General features: G+C 33.7%; 1 long non-coding RNA gene and 1 pseudogene across 1 annotated transcript; both read right to left on the bottom strand.

Annotated features, from left to right (window-relative positions):
• Positions 1-7,028: 7,028 nt before the first annotated feature.
• LOC127736858 (uncharacterized) lies at positions 7,029-7,739 on the bottom strand. The gene is made up of 2 exons (XR_007999229.1): positions 7,581-7,739; positions 7,029-7,419 (listed from the first exon to the last, which is right to left on the bottom strand). It is a non-coding gene; the product is annotated as an uncharacterized LOC127736858 (long non-coding RNA).
• Positions 7,740-13,148: 5,409 nt separating this feature from the next.
• Positions 13,149-14,131, bottom strand: LOC127736869 (zinc finger protein 782-like; annotated as a pseudogene).
• Between the last annotated feature and the right edge of the window lie 1,195 nt (positions 14,132-15,326).

The raw sequence follows: 15,326 nt of genomic DNA, 5'->3' as shown, positions 1-15,326 counted from the left end.
TTTGTACTGTTACACCACTGTCCCAGGTTAGGAGGAGGGTTGGGATCCTGCTAACATGTTTAACCCTGTCACATTCTGTATGTATGTGCCTGTCCTAAGTCAAGAGCCTGTAATTCAGTGGTTGTCGTTTGTTTATGTGTTACATATATGTTTTTCGTTCATTTTTTATACATAAATTAGGCTGTTAGTTTTCTCGTTTGAATTGTTTCACATTGTCATTTCAGGGCTTTTTATAGCTGACTATGCTGTATGGGCTTTGCTCATTGTTGAAGGCCGTACGGTGACCTATAGTTAATAATTTCTGTGTCATTTGGTCTCTTGTATGCATGTGGAGAGTTGTCTCATTGGCAATCATACCATATCTTCTTTTTTATATATATTGTGGCCATATGTTACCTTCCACTGGTGTGGCTTATGGAACAGGATGTTCTGATGTATCCTCTTACAGCAAGCATCACAATAATATGCAGAGGGACCACAATCCTGACAAAATATGACATCATCAACAGTTGATAGACAAAAGCAACAAGAATGAGTTGCTGGGGACTGTTCCTCCAACCTGGTTTCAATGAGCTTGTCTCTCAACAAGTCCCATGCTCCCATTACCCTCTTCCTTTTTTCTGCGTAGGTAAGATTCGTTCTTGCAGGATTACTGTCCACATTCTCTGCAAAAACAATTAATTTATCATAATCATTGTAATTCGATCATTTACAAAGCAGGCAAATTAACAAGACAAATAAACGCAATTTTTTTTTACTCATACGGCCGCAGGTTTTTAATTTGTTGGTTTAACTTGAGGGAGCAGACACACCTGGCCAGTTTGCAGAAGAAGAAAAAAACAAATAAAAATTTGCTTTTCTTTATTGCAGCAGACCTTCCTAACTGTAGTCTATTATATTCTTGTAAATAAACAGCTGCGCCATGAACACATGATAAGCCTGTCACATTTTTAAAGAATAAAGTTCAATTACTTCTCAATGTCATTTTTAGAAATTTATGAAAGTCAAAAGGGAGCTTACATCAATAGACATGATAGATATAAACAATTCACCAAAGTTTCATGAGAACTGCTGAACGAATTTTTGAGTTATTGTGCAAAATCTGGAAAATCCCCCCTTTTTTATAAATAAAACCCTGTAACTTGAAAACGTAAAATTTTTATAAAATAAGGAAAGGGAGTTTACGTCAATAGATACTGATATAAATAATTCACTTAAGTTTATGCAAATTGGTTTAAAGCGTTTTTGAGTTAATGTCCTACATGTTGATGAAGGACAGACAACAGTATACCATAATACGTCCTGTAAACGGGTGTATAAAAGTAAAATACAAAATGTGTGGTCAAACATGTTAACCATTGTTGTTATTCAGCACTTTCAATTACTTTAGACAGTAGCCATCTTTCATGAGTGTATTTCGTTGATCCTAATTTCAAGCAATCTATACAAGATATTGTCCACAGTTGCAATAATAAAAAAAATATATTCAAAATGATGTAAAGTACAAAAATTTTTTACCTTACTAGAAAAACTGGTAAAAATCCATAAGTATAACTGTATTGCTTTAAATAAATTTATGTAGATGGAACATTGATTTGAAAACTTATTCAATAAAATGCTCCGCAGGGCGCAGCTTGATACGACCGCAGAGGTCGAACCCTGAACAGTTGGGGCAAGTATGGACACAACATTCAAGCTTGATACAGCTCTGAATTTGGATTGTGATTAATTATTTGACACAGGATAGGATTCTGACACAAGATGAATGTGTTCTAAGAACTTAAAAATTTTAAATTGGACATTCACCTATTATGGTCCAATATCCAAAATCTAAATACATGGTTAGATTCAGCATATCAAAGAACCCCAAGAATTCAATTTTTGATGAAATCAAACAAAGTTTAATTTTGGACCCTTTTGACCTCAATGTGGACAAAGTTGATAATAGGGCCCAAAAATCAAAAATCTAAATACATGGTTAGATTCAGCATATCAAAGAACCCCATTTATTCAATTTTTGTTGAAATCAAACAAAGTTTAATTTTGGACCCCGATTTGGACCAACTTGAAAACTGGGCCCATAATCAAAAATCTAAATACATGTTTAGATTCAGCATATCAAAGAACCCTAAGAATTCAATTTTTGTTAAAATCAAACTAAGTTTAATTTTGGACCCTTTGGACCTTAATGTAGATCAATTTGAAAACGGAACCAAAAATTAAGAATCTAAATACACGGTTAGATTCGGCATATCAAAGAACCCCAATAATTCAATTTTTGATGATATCAAACAAAGTTTAATTTTGGACCCTTTGGACCTCAATGGGGACCAATTTAAAAACTGGGCCCAAAATCCAAAAACTTAATACACGGTTAGAATCAGCATATTAAAGAACCCCAAGAATTCAAGAATAAAACCCCATTGAAATTGGTCAAGAAATAAGCAATTTATACAAAGTATCTTCTTTTGCACAATACTGTGCAATTGAATATTTCTTGCTATTGCGCAATACTGTACAATTGACAATTTCTTGCTATTGCGCAATATTGTGCTATTGGATATTTCTTGCTATTGCACAATACTATGCAATTGAAGATTTCTTGCTATTGCGCAATACTGTGCAATTGAAGATTTCTTGCTATTGTGCAATACTGTGCAATTGAAAATTTCTTGCTATTGCACAATACTTATTATATAATAATTTACACATACTGTTTGGTGTGTATCTCCTACCATATCATTATTATTTGCTTTTAAATATAAAACAGAAATAACCAACTTAAAATGGAAAATTTTAAAAGAAAAAAAAGGAAAAAAAGAAAAAAAAGAAAAAAAAAAAATCCCCCCCCCCAAATTTTTTGAACCCCTTATGATGCATCACCCCCAAACTCAATCCCAGCCTTCCCTTTGTGGTATGATACCTTGCAGTACAATTTCAGAGAGATCCATACACTTGAACACAAGTTATTGTCTGGAAACTAGAAAAATGCTTATTTTTGGCCCCTTTTTGGCCCCTTATTCCTAAACGTTTTGGGAAATTACCCCCAAACTCAATTCCAGCTGCTTTCCCTTTGTGATATGGAACCTTGTAGTACAATTGCAGAAAGATCCATACACTTACACACAAGTTATTGTCATGAAACTAGAAAAATGCTTGTTTTTTGCCCCTTTTTTGGCCCCTAATTCCTAATATTTTAAGGCAATTACCCACAAAATCAATCCCAGCATTCCCTGTGTGATGTGGAACCTTGTGGTACAATGTCAGAGAGATCCATACACTAACACACAAGTTATGTCTGGAAGTTACAAAAATGCTTATTTTTGGCCCCTTTTTGGCCCCTAATTCCTTAACTGTTGGTACCATAATCCCCAAAATCAATCCCAACCTTCCTTTTGTGGTATTGAACCTTATGGTGAAATTTCATAGAGATTCATTCACTTAAACTAAAGTTAGAGTGCGAAAACCAATGTGTCTTTGGACGACGACGACAACGACGACGCCAACGTCATACCAATATACGACTTTTTTGCGGTCGTATAAAAATACAAAATCTAAATGACAACTATGAATACAAAAATACCTTGACATTGAAAATCAAATTGGTCAGCTGGATAGTTTATTTGAGAAAGTTGGGTAGTCACTTCTTCTTTGATCTTGTTGCTAAAACCAACATCAGAACCATTATATGTCATCCTGACATGTTTTGTTTTAAATGTGGAAGATGCCCCATCAAAAACAGTCCTCTTAATTTTGGGTGGTTTTGTTGTTAAATGAATCCTTTTCATCTGAAAAAGAAATGAATGTGAAGTAAAACAAGTGGTTGATCAGTCTCTGTTAAAGGTTGTGGTTTTTAAATGATTAATGGTTTGCACTGCATCGTTAAAATATTATTCAATACATGATGTTCAAATGTTAAATACATGTACATTGAAGTATAAATCTGGATAAAGAAGACAAGCCTTTCTTTTACTGTCAGTTAATATAAGACTTTTCCAATCATTTAATAGAAGGTATATGTCTGTCTGATCTCGCTATCTCTGATATAAACATGATAAAAGTGTTTTAAAAATTCTGGAAACACATGAGAGCATTTAGGCCAAATATAAATATGTGTGGTTCCAGTTACCTTACCTACCATACTTTTTTTAGTCTTCGCCATGATCCATGAACTGGTCACAAAAGGATACATTGTACATGTATTAAATTGTACTAGAACTAGTATACTAGTAATAGCCCATGATCATGATGATTGTGCAGTGTTATTACAGAGCCATTAGTTATTTTTAAAGAAATATTTTGTATGTAGTCTATAATGAAATGTTCATAAAATATTAAGTGAATTCTCCAGGTTGTTTTAATAGTTATACATTTTGTACAATGTGTATTTTGAAATGTCTTGTCAATCCTAGCAGCGGAACCGTAGCTCTTAGGTGAGGGGGGGGGGGGGGGGGGGGGGGGGGGGGGTAGGAGGGGTCCTCATCCCGAAATCCCGGGCTTAAAAACATAAAATCCAGAGGTCCCGAATTTAAAGAAATTTAAATCCTGAAATTGGAAAAAAGAATTCCCGGATCCCGAAATCCCAAGCTTAAAAACACCTGATACCGGAGTCCCAAGTAAGGTTCATTATTTTTTTAATATTTGCAGACCATGGTCTCTATGGTCAGCAAAAAGTCAAAAAATAACACAAGGACCTACCTAAAAGCTACAGTTCCGCAGCTATGTCATTCCCCGAATTATAGATTATCGTTGATCATCTCAACGAGATTGATTTTCTCGCTTGAGCCTGTACATCGAAACTTCAAAGTGAGAAAAGCAATCGAGTTCAGATGACCAATGATAATCTGTTTATCACTATTTTACCAGAAGTCCATTACTAGATGAAGTGTGCAACCCCCTATATAGTAAGGCGATCACGTTGTCCCCGTACTTCCAACCGTGATTAAAACGGGATTTGAGTGAGATTGCTATTAATAGTAACAAAAATCAGTGGCCAAATTTTGTGTGATGCATTCTGGGTAGAGATAATTTATTCAAAACACCCTATACATTAATTAGCACACAGTTGAATATAATGTTTGACCATCGACTATTAATGAATAGCAGATCCTAGATGCGATATTATATCAGTGTCATGAGTCATTATGATGGTTTAAATATTAAACGATAAAAATGTTTGTATAATTTATCAATTTAAAAACTACAATAAAATTGTCAAACGGAATAAAAAAAACATCACTTCTTAATACAATAAACGTTTGGTTTTAGAGTTAATTGTGAAAAAAATTGCCATTAAAAAGTTGGCAAGGAAAAATTAGGTCGGAAAATTGTGTATCCATAAACAGTACAAGTAACACTGCACGTATTAGGAATTATGACAGTTTAATAGGAATAAACATTATAATATATTTAATTTAAGATTATATGTTACGATTTACAAATTTCAAGAAATAAGATTTTTTTTTTAAGTTACAAGGGATTTCTGTAGATATAACCATTTTTAGCAAAATTAACAAATTGTATCCTCAATTTTGAAAAAAGAGAGGGAAATAATTGTATGGCCTTTCTTCAATTTCGAATATCTTCGATCCTGCGTAACTGAGATCTTGACGGTAATACTACCTCGGTGATAGTGTAGATGAATATAGGTTATCATTTCAGTCAGATATTGTTACATTTATCCGTTAAAATACATGTACAAATGCAGTTCTCAACACGTGCGTTCGACATATAAATTTTATAGGTTAAAATGTAGGAAAAGTTGTGATCACGATCTTTGTAAACAAATGAGTAATAAATATATATTCTTTATGTAAGTATACTTTATACTGAAATAAGACAGTCTTATTTCACAAACCTAGCTGTAGGACAATTTGATTTAATTTGTTCAAATACTAAATCAAGCTCAAGGCTTAAGTTGTGCCGTTAAGAAATGAAGTCAATAATTCCTTGAATTGTCCGGTTCCAACAGTAAAACCCTTTCTTACAAGTGTGGGATGCATACATTAATAGCAGCCGCGTCAGGTCGGAGGAGGGACTTCAGATCTAGCCTGACATCCTGACCCAGTCTAATACTTCGTCGAGCAGTTAGCCAGGATCCCAGGCTACTTCAAGTGAAATCCAGTACCTCACGTATTCAGGATGAATGTTACGATCTCTGATGTTAAATTACACTTGAGACAACTCTGTGATGGGATATGCATATTTATATTTGCCACTGAACGTTACGCTAGCAACACGCGATAAATCAAATTTTTTAATCCACATGATCGATCTACAGATGTCTTCAGTTTTGTGAGTATAAAACACAAAAAAAAGGACTTTTACGCGTTGCATAACTGACTCATGTATACCATGATCTTGTGATAGCGAACGTAATGACGGACAACATGAGAAAAGTATGTCTCTTAATTTAAATAAAATGCTCTGCTGGGGCGCAGCTTGATATGACCACAGAGGTCGAACCCTGAACAGTTGGGGCAAGTATGGACACAACATTCAAGCTTGATACAGCACTGAATTTGGATTGTAATTAAATATTTGACACAGCATAGGTTTCTCACACAGAATGAAAGTGGTCTAAGAACTTAAAAATTTTTAATTTACCTATTCAAACCATATCATTATTATTTGCTTTTATATATAAATCAGAAATAACCAATTTAAAATGGAAAATTTTAAAGAAAAAAAAAGGGGAAAAAAAATCCCCCCCAATTTTTTGAACCCCCTTATGATTCATCACCCCCAAACTCAATCCCAGCTTTCCCTTTGTGGTATGGTACCTTGCAGTAAAATTTCAGAGAGATCCATACACTTGAACACAAGTTATTGTCTGGAAACTAGAAAAATGCTTGTTTTTTGGCCCCAAATTCCTAAACGTTTGGGGCAATTACCCCCAAACTCAAACCCAGCTTTCCCTTTGTGATATGGAACCTTGCAGTACAATTTCATAAAGATCCATACACTTACACACAAGTTATTGTCCTGAAACTAGAAAAATGCTTGTTTTTTTGCCCTTTTATGGCCCCTAATTACTAAAATTTTGAGGGAATTACCCCCAAAATCAATCCCAGCCTTCCCTTTGTGGTATGGTACCTTGCAGTACAATTTCAGAGAGATCCATACATTTGAACACAAGTTATTGTCTGGAAACTAGAAAAATGCTTATTTTTGGCCCCTTTTTGGCCTCTTATTCCTTAACTTTTTGGGCAATTACCCCCAAACTCAATTCCAGCTTTCCCTTTGTGATATGGAACCTTGTATAGTACAATTTCATAAAGATCCATACACTTACACACAAGTTATTGTCATGAAACTAGAAAAATGCTTGTTTTTTGCCCCTTTTTGGCCCCTAATTCCTAAAATTTGGAGGCAATTACCCCCAAAATCAATCCCAGCATTCCATTTGTGATATGGAACCTTGTGATACAATGTCAGAGAGATCCATACACTTACACACAAGTTATTGTCATGAAACTAGAAAAATGCTTGTTTTTTGCCCCTTTTTAGCCCCTAATTCCTAAAATTTGGAGGCAATTACCCCCAAAATCAATCCCAGAATTCCCTTTGTGATATGGAACCTTGTGGTACAATGTCAGAGAGATCCATACACTTACACACAAGTTATGTCTGGAAGTTACAAAAATGCTTATTTTTGGCCCCTTTTTCCTTAACTGTGGGTACCATAACCCCCAAAATCAATCCACACCTTCCTTTTGTGGTATTATACCTTATGGTAAAATTTCCTTGAGATCCATTCACTTAAACTAATGTGTCTTCGGACGATGACGACGACAACGACAACGTCATACCAATATACGACCACAAAAATTTTTTTGCGGTCGTATAAAAAGGTGAAAAAACAAGCGACTTTTGAAATTCGAAATTGTTTCGAAGTCATCTGAAGCGACAAATGGTCGGATATTATTGTTTTTCTGTAGAAGCGAAGAAAAAACCCTGTCTTTTGCTTATTCATCACCGTATATATATATTTAGCTTCCTTGGTGTCGTAAATGACCGAGACATAATTCGTCAACACAACGCGGTTCTATTTAGAAAAGGAGACAGTTATGACTTTATTTTGACAAAAACAACTACATCTTTTAGATAGACGATACATTTTAAGTCCGACGCGGCAAATTTTATAGTTCTCATTTGCCTTTGCGCGATGAAAATGGTAGCAATGAATTCGTTTATAAAATTTTATATCATTTTCTAAATGTTGAATTAAAATGAAGAAGTTAACTAACTGGCAATAAGAAACCACCTCACTAAGTCAGCTGACTTCATTTACACCAAACTGATAATTAATCAAACGCTCAAGGAGACTAATTAACAGCTATCTGTTCGATGATAATATTTTTACCCATGATTCCATAGTTATAAAACAAGATTTGGGGGGACCACCAATGGCGCTTTCCACTGATAAAGGGGACATCGTGATCGCCTTACTATATAGCACAGGTTGCACACTTCGTCTATTAATGGACTTCTGATTTTACCTATGACGACGTTGTCAATTTCATGTCAATTTCATTGATCCAATACCCCTGCAATCACCCTTAAGTTACAGATAAAAAGGTGTTTTTATAAATGTGTGTACTTACTTTTTATAGATAGTTAACACTATAATTAAGATATATATAAACAACTTTTCGATGGTTAACAAAACTGCAAATTTCCTGGAAAACTTTCAATCGGAAAATGAAGATACTGCTGTAAAATTAAATCGTGCACTGTTGTTGAATAAACTTTCTTAATCTACATTGCTACAAATGGCCGCCAAAAGAACGGTGATGCTGATACAGGATGCAGCGTGCTTAGCTAAACGGAATTGCGCATGCTCGATTAGACCTTAGTTACTCAGATTAAGTCATTCTATTCAACAGGATAACCCGATACTATATAGTAACACAGTATACTATGTTATCGGCTGGACAGCATAACCCCACATAACCTAATACCTATTGAATAGGAAAACCTGAGTCGTATCGGGTGGTGTCACAGCAAAGATAAGATAACACAAGTTTGAGCTTTCTAAAAAGCTATGGACTGCTTCGCTCTATCCTAATTTAAGGTAATATGTGTGCATGTGGTTGTTGATTTAGTATTGGAAATGTGTTATTTTTAGATATTGATTGATATAAAATGGATTTACTTTAAGAGTGTGCCTAGATTGTCAGAAGTTATAAAATACAGATAATGTTTTTTTGTAAATATTGTATAGGAACATTATTTAGCAAAGCAAATCGTGCATATTGCAGATTAACAAAGCAAATAAACACGTATTAATAAATTGATATTTCAATATTGAATTTATCTGTAAAATATATGCATAATAAAAACAAGCATTAATTAATTAATGACAGTTGATCGGAACTGAAATACACATAGTTAATTTTCCGGCATTTGATGTCTTATCCTGAGACGTGAACAGTTTGTAATTCTTTATCTCATTTAAGCAAATGGCTGTTGCTGTATCTCAGCCGCATCATAATGCAACCAATCAGAATCTATATGTGATAAGAAATTAATTCAAGATGGCGTGTATGTCGACTGAAACTAATAGGTTACAGGAGCGCAATTATTTGTTTGCATTTTACCGGCAAGTTTTTTACCCCAAGATGGTACTCAGAATAGAATCCTGTACGGCTGCTGATTGGATGATACAGAATTGGAATAACTTTTAATCGAAAGCTTATCAATTAGGTTTAAAAAATCCAGAAAATCAAATTCACATTTTGCAAAGTATAGAAAATATCTTCCATTTCTGCACGTCGGGGCCATTAAAAATATGCCTTTTTCATTAAGCGAAAAAAATAGACGATCTTTTTCAACTGCATTTTAAGTCAATTTTTGCCGCATGATCATATATATTTTTTTGGTTGTAATGCAACACTGGCATTTCTAGTAACAGGAACTGCTACCCGTTTTTCCCTAGTTTGTGTAGTCTTCGAGAAAAAAAAACGGAACACCACTGGTACCTAATGGGAAATGCATTACGAATAATTGCGCTCTTGTAACCAATAGCTCCGCACCGTGATGCGAAGCAAATAGCTTTTCAAGATTTTAAAATTATCTGCACGAAGGAAAATCACTATACATCTTTAATATGTTGAGGAAAATTTCTTACACAGAAACGAACAAGAAGAGAATGCTTAAGCCAACATTATTGCACGTTTTATCTTGGCTTTTTAGCCCTTAAAAGCTAAATAATAAAAAAATAAAATAAATGTGGATAGTGTCCACATGTGGACACAGATGATGCCCCCGCTTGCCTATCATATAGATATAAAGGGACATAACTGAAGAACGGTAAAAGTGACGCTATCCAAATTTGAACTTGATCTGAGTTTTGTGGTAATGAGTATTGTGTGTAAGTCTCATAACATTTGGTTGAGGCTAACTTAAGTAGAGAACAGAAACTAAAAATTCAGCAATTTTTCTATTTGTAAACACGCATAACTCTAGAACGGTTGTGTATAAGTTTTATACAATTTGGTTGAGACAAACTAAAGTTAGAGAACGGAAACGAAAAATTCAGCAATTTTTATGTTTATAAAGCGACATAACTCAAGAATGGTAAACGTGTTGCCACCAAATTTCGTACTTAATCTGTATTATGTAGTAATAAGCATTGTGTATAAGTTTCATAACATTTGGTTGAGGCAAACTAAAGTTAGAAAACGGAAACAAAAAATGTGTACTTGATCTTAGTTTTGTGGTAATGAATATTGTGTATAGGTTTCATAAAGTTTGGTTAGGGCAAACTTAAGTTACAGAATGGAAACTAAAAATTTTGCAATCTTTCGATTTATAAAGGGGCATAACTCAATAATGGTTAAAGTGACACTACCCAAATTCAACTTGATCTGTGTTTTATCAGTGGAAGTCAAAATTAAACATTGCATTGTATAAATCATTGATTGTAGTTGATTCAACTATAATCATGGTCAGACAAAGGAAGATAACTCCAATTTTAAAAATTACTTGATATTTAGAAGAAATTTTGCAATTTTTCCATTTATAAAGGGGCATAACTCTAGAACGGTTTAAGTGACGCCACCAAAATTCACACTTGATCTTTTTTTTGTGATAATAAGCATTGTGTATAAGATTCATAACGTTTGGTTGAGGAAAATTTAAGTTAGAGAACGGAAACTAAACATTTTGCAATTTTTCCATTTATAAAGGGGCATAACTCTAGAACGGTTAAAGTGACGCCCACAAAATTCAAACTTGTTCTGTGTTTTGTGGTCATAAGAATTGTGTATAAGTTTCATAACATTTGGTTGAGGCAAACTTAAGTTAGAGAACGGAAACTAAATATTTTGCAATTTTTCCATTTCTAAAGGGGCATAACTCTAAAACGGTTAAAGTGACGCCACCAAAATTCAAACTTGATCTGTGTTTTGTTGTAATAAGCAATGTGTACAAGTTTCATAACATTTGGTTGAGGCAAACTCAAGTTAGAGAACGGAAACCAGTTTTGGGACGTACGGACGTACGTTCGTAGTGCGTACAGACGGACAAGGGTAAAACTTAATGCACTCACCGCTACTACGGGGCATAAACAAATTAAGTGACTCAAAATGTTTCTGAAATGGAAGTTAATTAACAGGCTTTGCAATAATGCATCTGATTATTTTTTTACACCGCTGACTTCATCTCAAAGCCTATGCAATATAGTATTTAGAATGAAATCAGCGGTGTTTGGAACATTGTTAGCCTTTAGGCGGGTTGTTGTCTCTTTGATATATTCCCTATTTCCATTAATTATGAATTTTATTTAAATATTTCAATTGATATTTCAGCTGCTGATCCAGTGGGCAATTCTACCCTTGTCACTACAGATTCATGGAAAAGTTCCTGACACCGAAAGTGCCACAAAAAATGCCAGACTTAACAAATTGCAAGGTTAAGGCTCAGTTTTACCTCTTTACTGTATTGTCATCAGAAAACATTACAAATAATGACGAAATAATTTATATATTTTGACTGTAACACGTCTTCTGATTGGTTCTATCAGCTCAAAGACATAATTTTGTTTTGACCGTGACTTCTCAACGTTATAACATGATTTATGCCTTTTTAGAATTAAATTATAAGGAAAGATTGTAATATTTTTTTTTGTTATTCAGTGTGCACCACATTTTTTATGTTATTTCTTCATAGACAGAAAAAATATTACAGTCGTTCATTAACTGTTAAACTGCTGTAGTTAATATGTTACAAGTTCGAAGTATAAGTACAAGTTCGTTACAGTTTACATTTAACATGTTTAAGGTTATCAAGGATTATGAATGCCAAAAAAAAAAATTAAAAAATGGGGAATGTGTCCATGAGACACAGATGATGCCCCCGCTTGTCTATCATATAAAGTTATATAAAAGGGACATAACTGAAAAACGATAAGCATCAAAGTGATGATACCAAAAGTTTTGTGGTAATATCAATTGTATATAATTTCATAATAATTATATGGTTGAGGTTAACTTAAGTTAGACAACGGAACCGAAAAATTCAGCATTTTTCCATTTGTAAAGGGGCATAAGACTAAAACAATAAGATTAAAGAGTGACACTCAAACATGCCCAAAATTCAAACTTGATCTGTATTTTGTGGAAATAAGCATTGTGTATAAGTTTCATAACATTTAGTTGAGGCAAACTTAAGTTAGAGAACGGTAACAAAAAATTCAGCATTTTTTCCATTTGTAAAGAGGCATAACTCTAGAACGGTTAAATTGAGGTCGTCAAAATTCAAACTTGATCTGTATTTTGTGGTAATAAGAATTGTGTATAAGTTTCATAACATTTGGTGTAGGTAATCTAAAATTAAAGAACGGAAACCAACGGACGTACAGACGAATAAGTGTAAATTTAACTTAATGCCCCCTCTGCTACGGCAGGGGCATAAAAGAAAAACACTATCACAATCAATTTTGGTTTTATATTATTCAAACTGAGTAAGTACATGATATACGACAATATTCTACGGGTAATATAATTATATGGATTTGAGGATAACTTAGTTTCAGAGTTCAATATTAGAATAAGATTTGGTTCTGACTAAACCATTAGCGCACACATTTTATTTGAAAAGTCAGACGTTCATATTCTGTATGTTAGTATCTGACATTGTCTGAACACTAAATTAGATACATCATGTCCATTTATCACATGTTTAGGATTTGTCAATGCGTTCTCATATGAATCCGCAAGTCTTGCCTATGACGAAATTTGGTTTCACATACATCACAATTATAAGGTTGTTCACCTGTATGTGTTCTCATATGTTCCTGCAAGGTATCAATCCGACTAAATCCTTTACCACACACATCACACAAATACGGTTTTTCACCAGTATGTGTTGTCGTGTGATTCTTTAAATCACTAGTTTTACGAAATCTTCTGCCGCATACACCACACTTAAAATTATGTTTTTCACCAGTGTGTATTTTCATATGCATACGTAGTTTTGATCGTTGGCTAAACCGTTTACTGCATACATCACAGTTAAAAGGTTTATCACCCGTGTGTATTCTCGTGTGTATCTTTAAATGGCATTTGTAACTGAAAGATTTACAACATATTTTGCATATATAGGGTTTTTCGTCACTATGCGTTCCCATGTGTATCAGTAAATCTTGTCGTTGTCGAAATACTTCATCACATACATTACATTTTTTAGGTGTTTCAAACGTATGTGTTCTCATATGTCCATTTAAGGTATCACGTCGACTAAATCCTTTACTACATACATCACATATATATGGTTTGACACCAGTATGAGTTCTAGTGTGTGTCTTTAAGACATTATTTTGACGAAACCTTCTATCGCATACGTCACATTTTAAAGGTTTTTCTCCAGTGTGTATACGCATGTGTGACTTTAAGTGCTGCTTATAACTAAAACATTTACTACATACATCGCAGGTATAAGGTTTATCACCAGTGTGTGTTCTCATGTGTGGCCGTAAGCTACCACTTTCAGCAAATCCTTTACCACATATATCACAGATCACAGGTATAAGGTTTATCACCAGTGTGTGTTCTCATGTGTGTCTTTAATTGACTAGGTTGATGAAACCCTTTACCACATACATCACAATTATAAGGTTTATCATCATTGTGTATACGCATGTGTGACTTTAAGTGCTGCTTATAACTAAAACATTTACTACATACATCGCAGGTATAAGGTTTATCACCAGTGTGTGTTCTCATGTGTGGCCGTAAGCTACCACTTTCAGCAAATCCTTTACCACATATATCACAGATCACAGGTATAAGGTTTATCACCAGTGTGTGTTCTCATGTGTGTCTTTAATTGACTAGGTTGATGAAACCCTTTACCACATACATCACAATTATAAGGTTTATCATCATTGTGTAAACGCATGTGTGAACTTAATCGACAAGATCGTTTAAACGCTTTCCTACACACGTCACAATTAAAAGGTTTCTCATCATTGTGTATACGCATGTGCGAGTTTAAGATCTGTTTATGACTAAATCCTTTATCACATACATCACAGTTAAAAGGTTTATTACCAATGTGTATACTCATATGTCTTTGTAAGTTTTGTCGGTGATTAAAATCTTTACCACATACCCCGCAATTATAAGGTTTGTAATCATTGTGTATACGCATGTGTGAATTTAATTGACTAGATCGTTTGAACGCAATGTATCATCATTATGAATTCAAATTATCTTTATACAACTGATAACTGGGTGTACTTCTTATATATATATATTAATAGTGTGCAATAATACAATGTATCTCCCTCTTTGTAGTAACAGTTACACAGTCATATCATAGTTCTGAAAGTATCTGTCATTGGACAGCCTCTAAAAATAGCTGGACTGTTACATTTGTCTGACTAGTCGTCATATGATAAGACCTGGTAAAAATCTTCATAGTACATGTACTTATATCTGTAGATATACATGTACAGATAATTATATTCAAAACATCATAATGATCTCGAGTTTCATAGCTGTCATGGATTTTTTTTTAAACTAGTCAATGCAGCTACTAGATAGAATCATATATTGTACATGTATGTCTTTTCACTTCTATGATATTAAAGCCAAGAATTGGAATCTAACTGAAATAAAAACAAATACAAATATTTATATTGTTTATTTAGACATACAATCATGATAAAATATATTTACACAAGTTTTGTCCATGAAATTAAATAGAAATCGTCATGGGATATACTTTTTTAAGTGTCAGATCAAAGTTTGATTTTTTGACAAAAAGATGTGCAGTTTGAGAGATAAAATTACGTTAAATTTTTTTTTTTTTTTATTCAA

The sequence above is a fragment of the Mytilus californianus genome, unplaced genomic scaffold (assembly GCF_021869535.1).
Source record: "Mytilus californianus isolate M0D057914Y unplaced genomic scaffold, xbMytCali1.0.p SCAF_39, whole genome shotgun sequence".
NCBI classification, from domain to species: domain Eukaryota; kingdom Metazoa; phylum Mollusca; class Bivalvia; order Mytilida; family Mytilidae; genus Mytilus; species Mytilus californianus.
The sequence above is the reverse complement of the archived record's forward strand: the minus strand, read 5'-3'. Positions and strand labels throughout refer to the sequence as shown.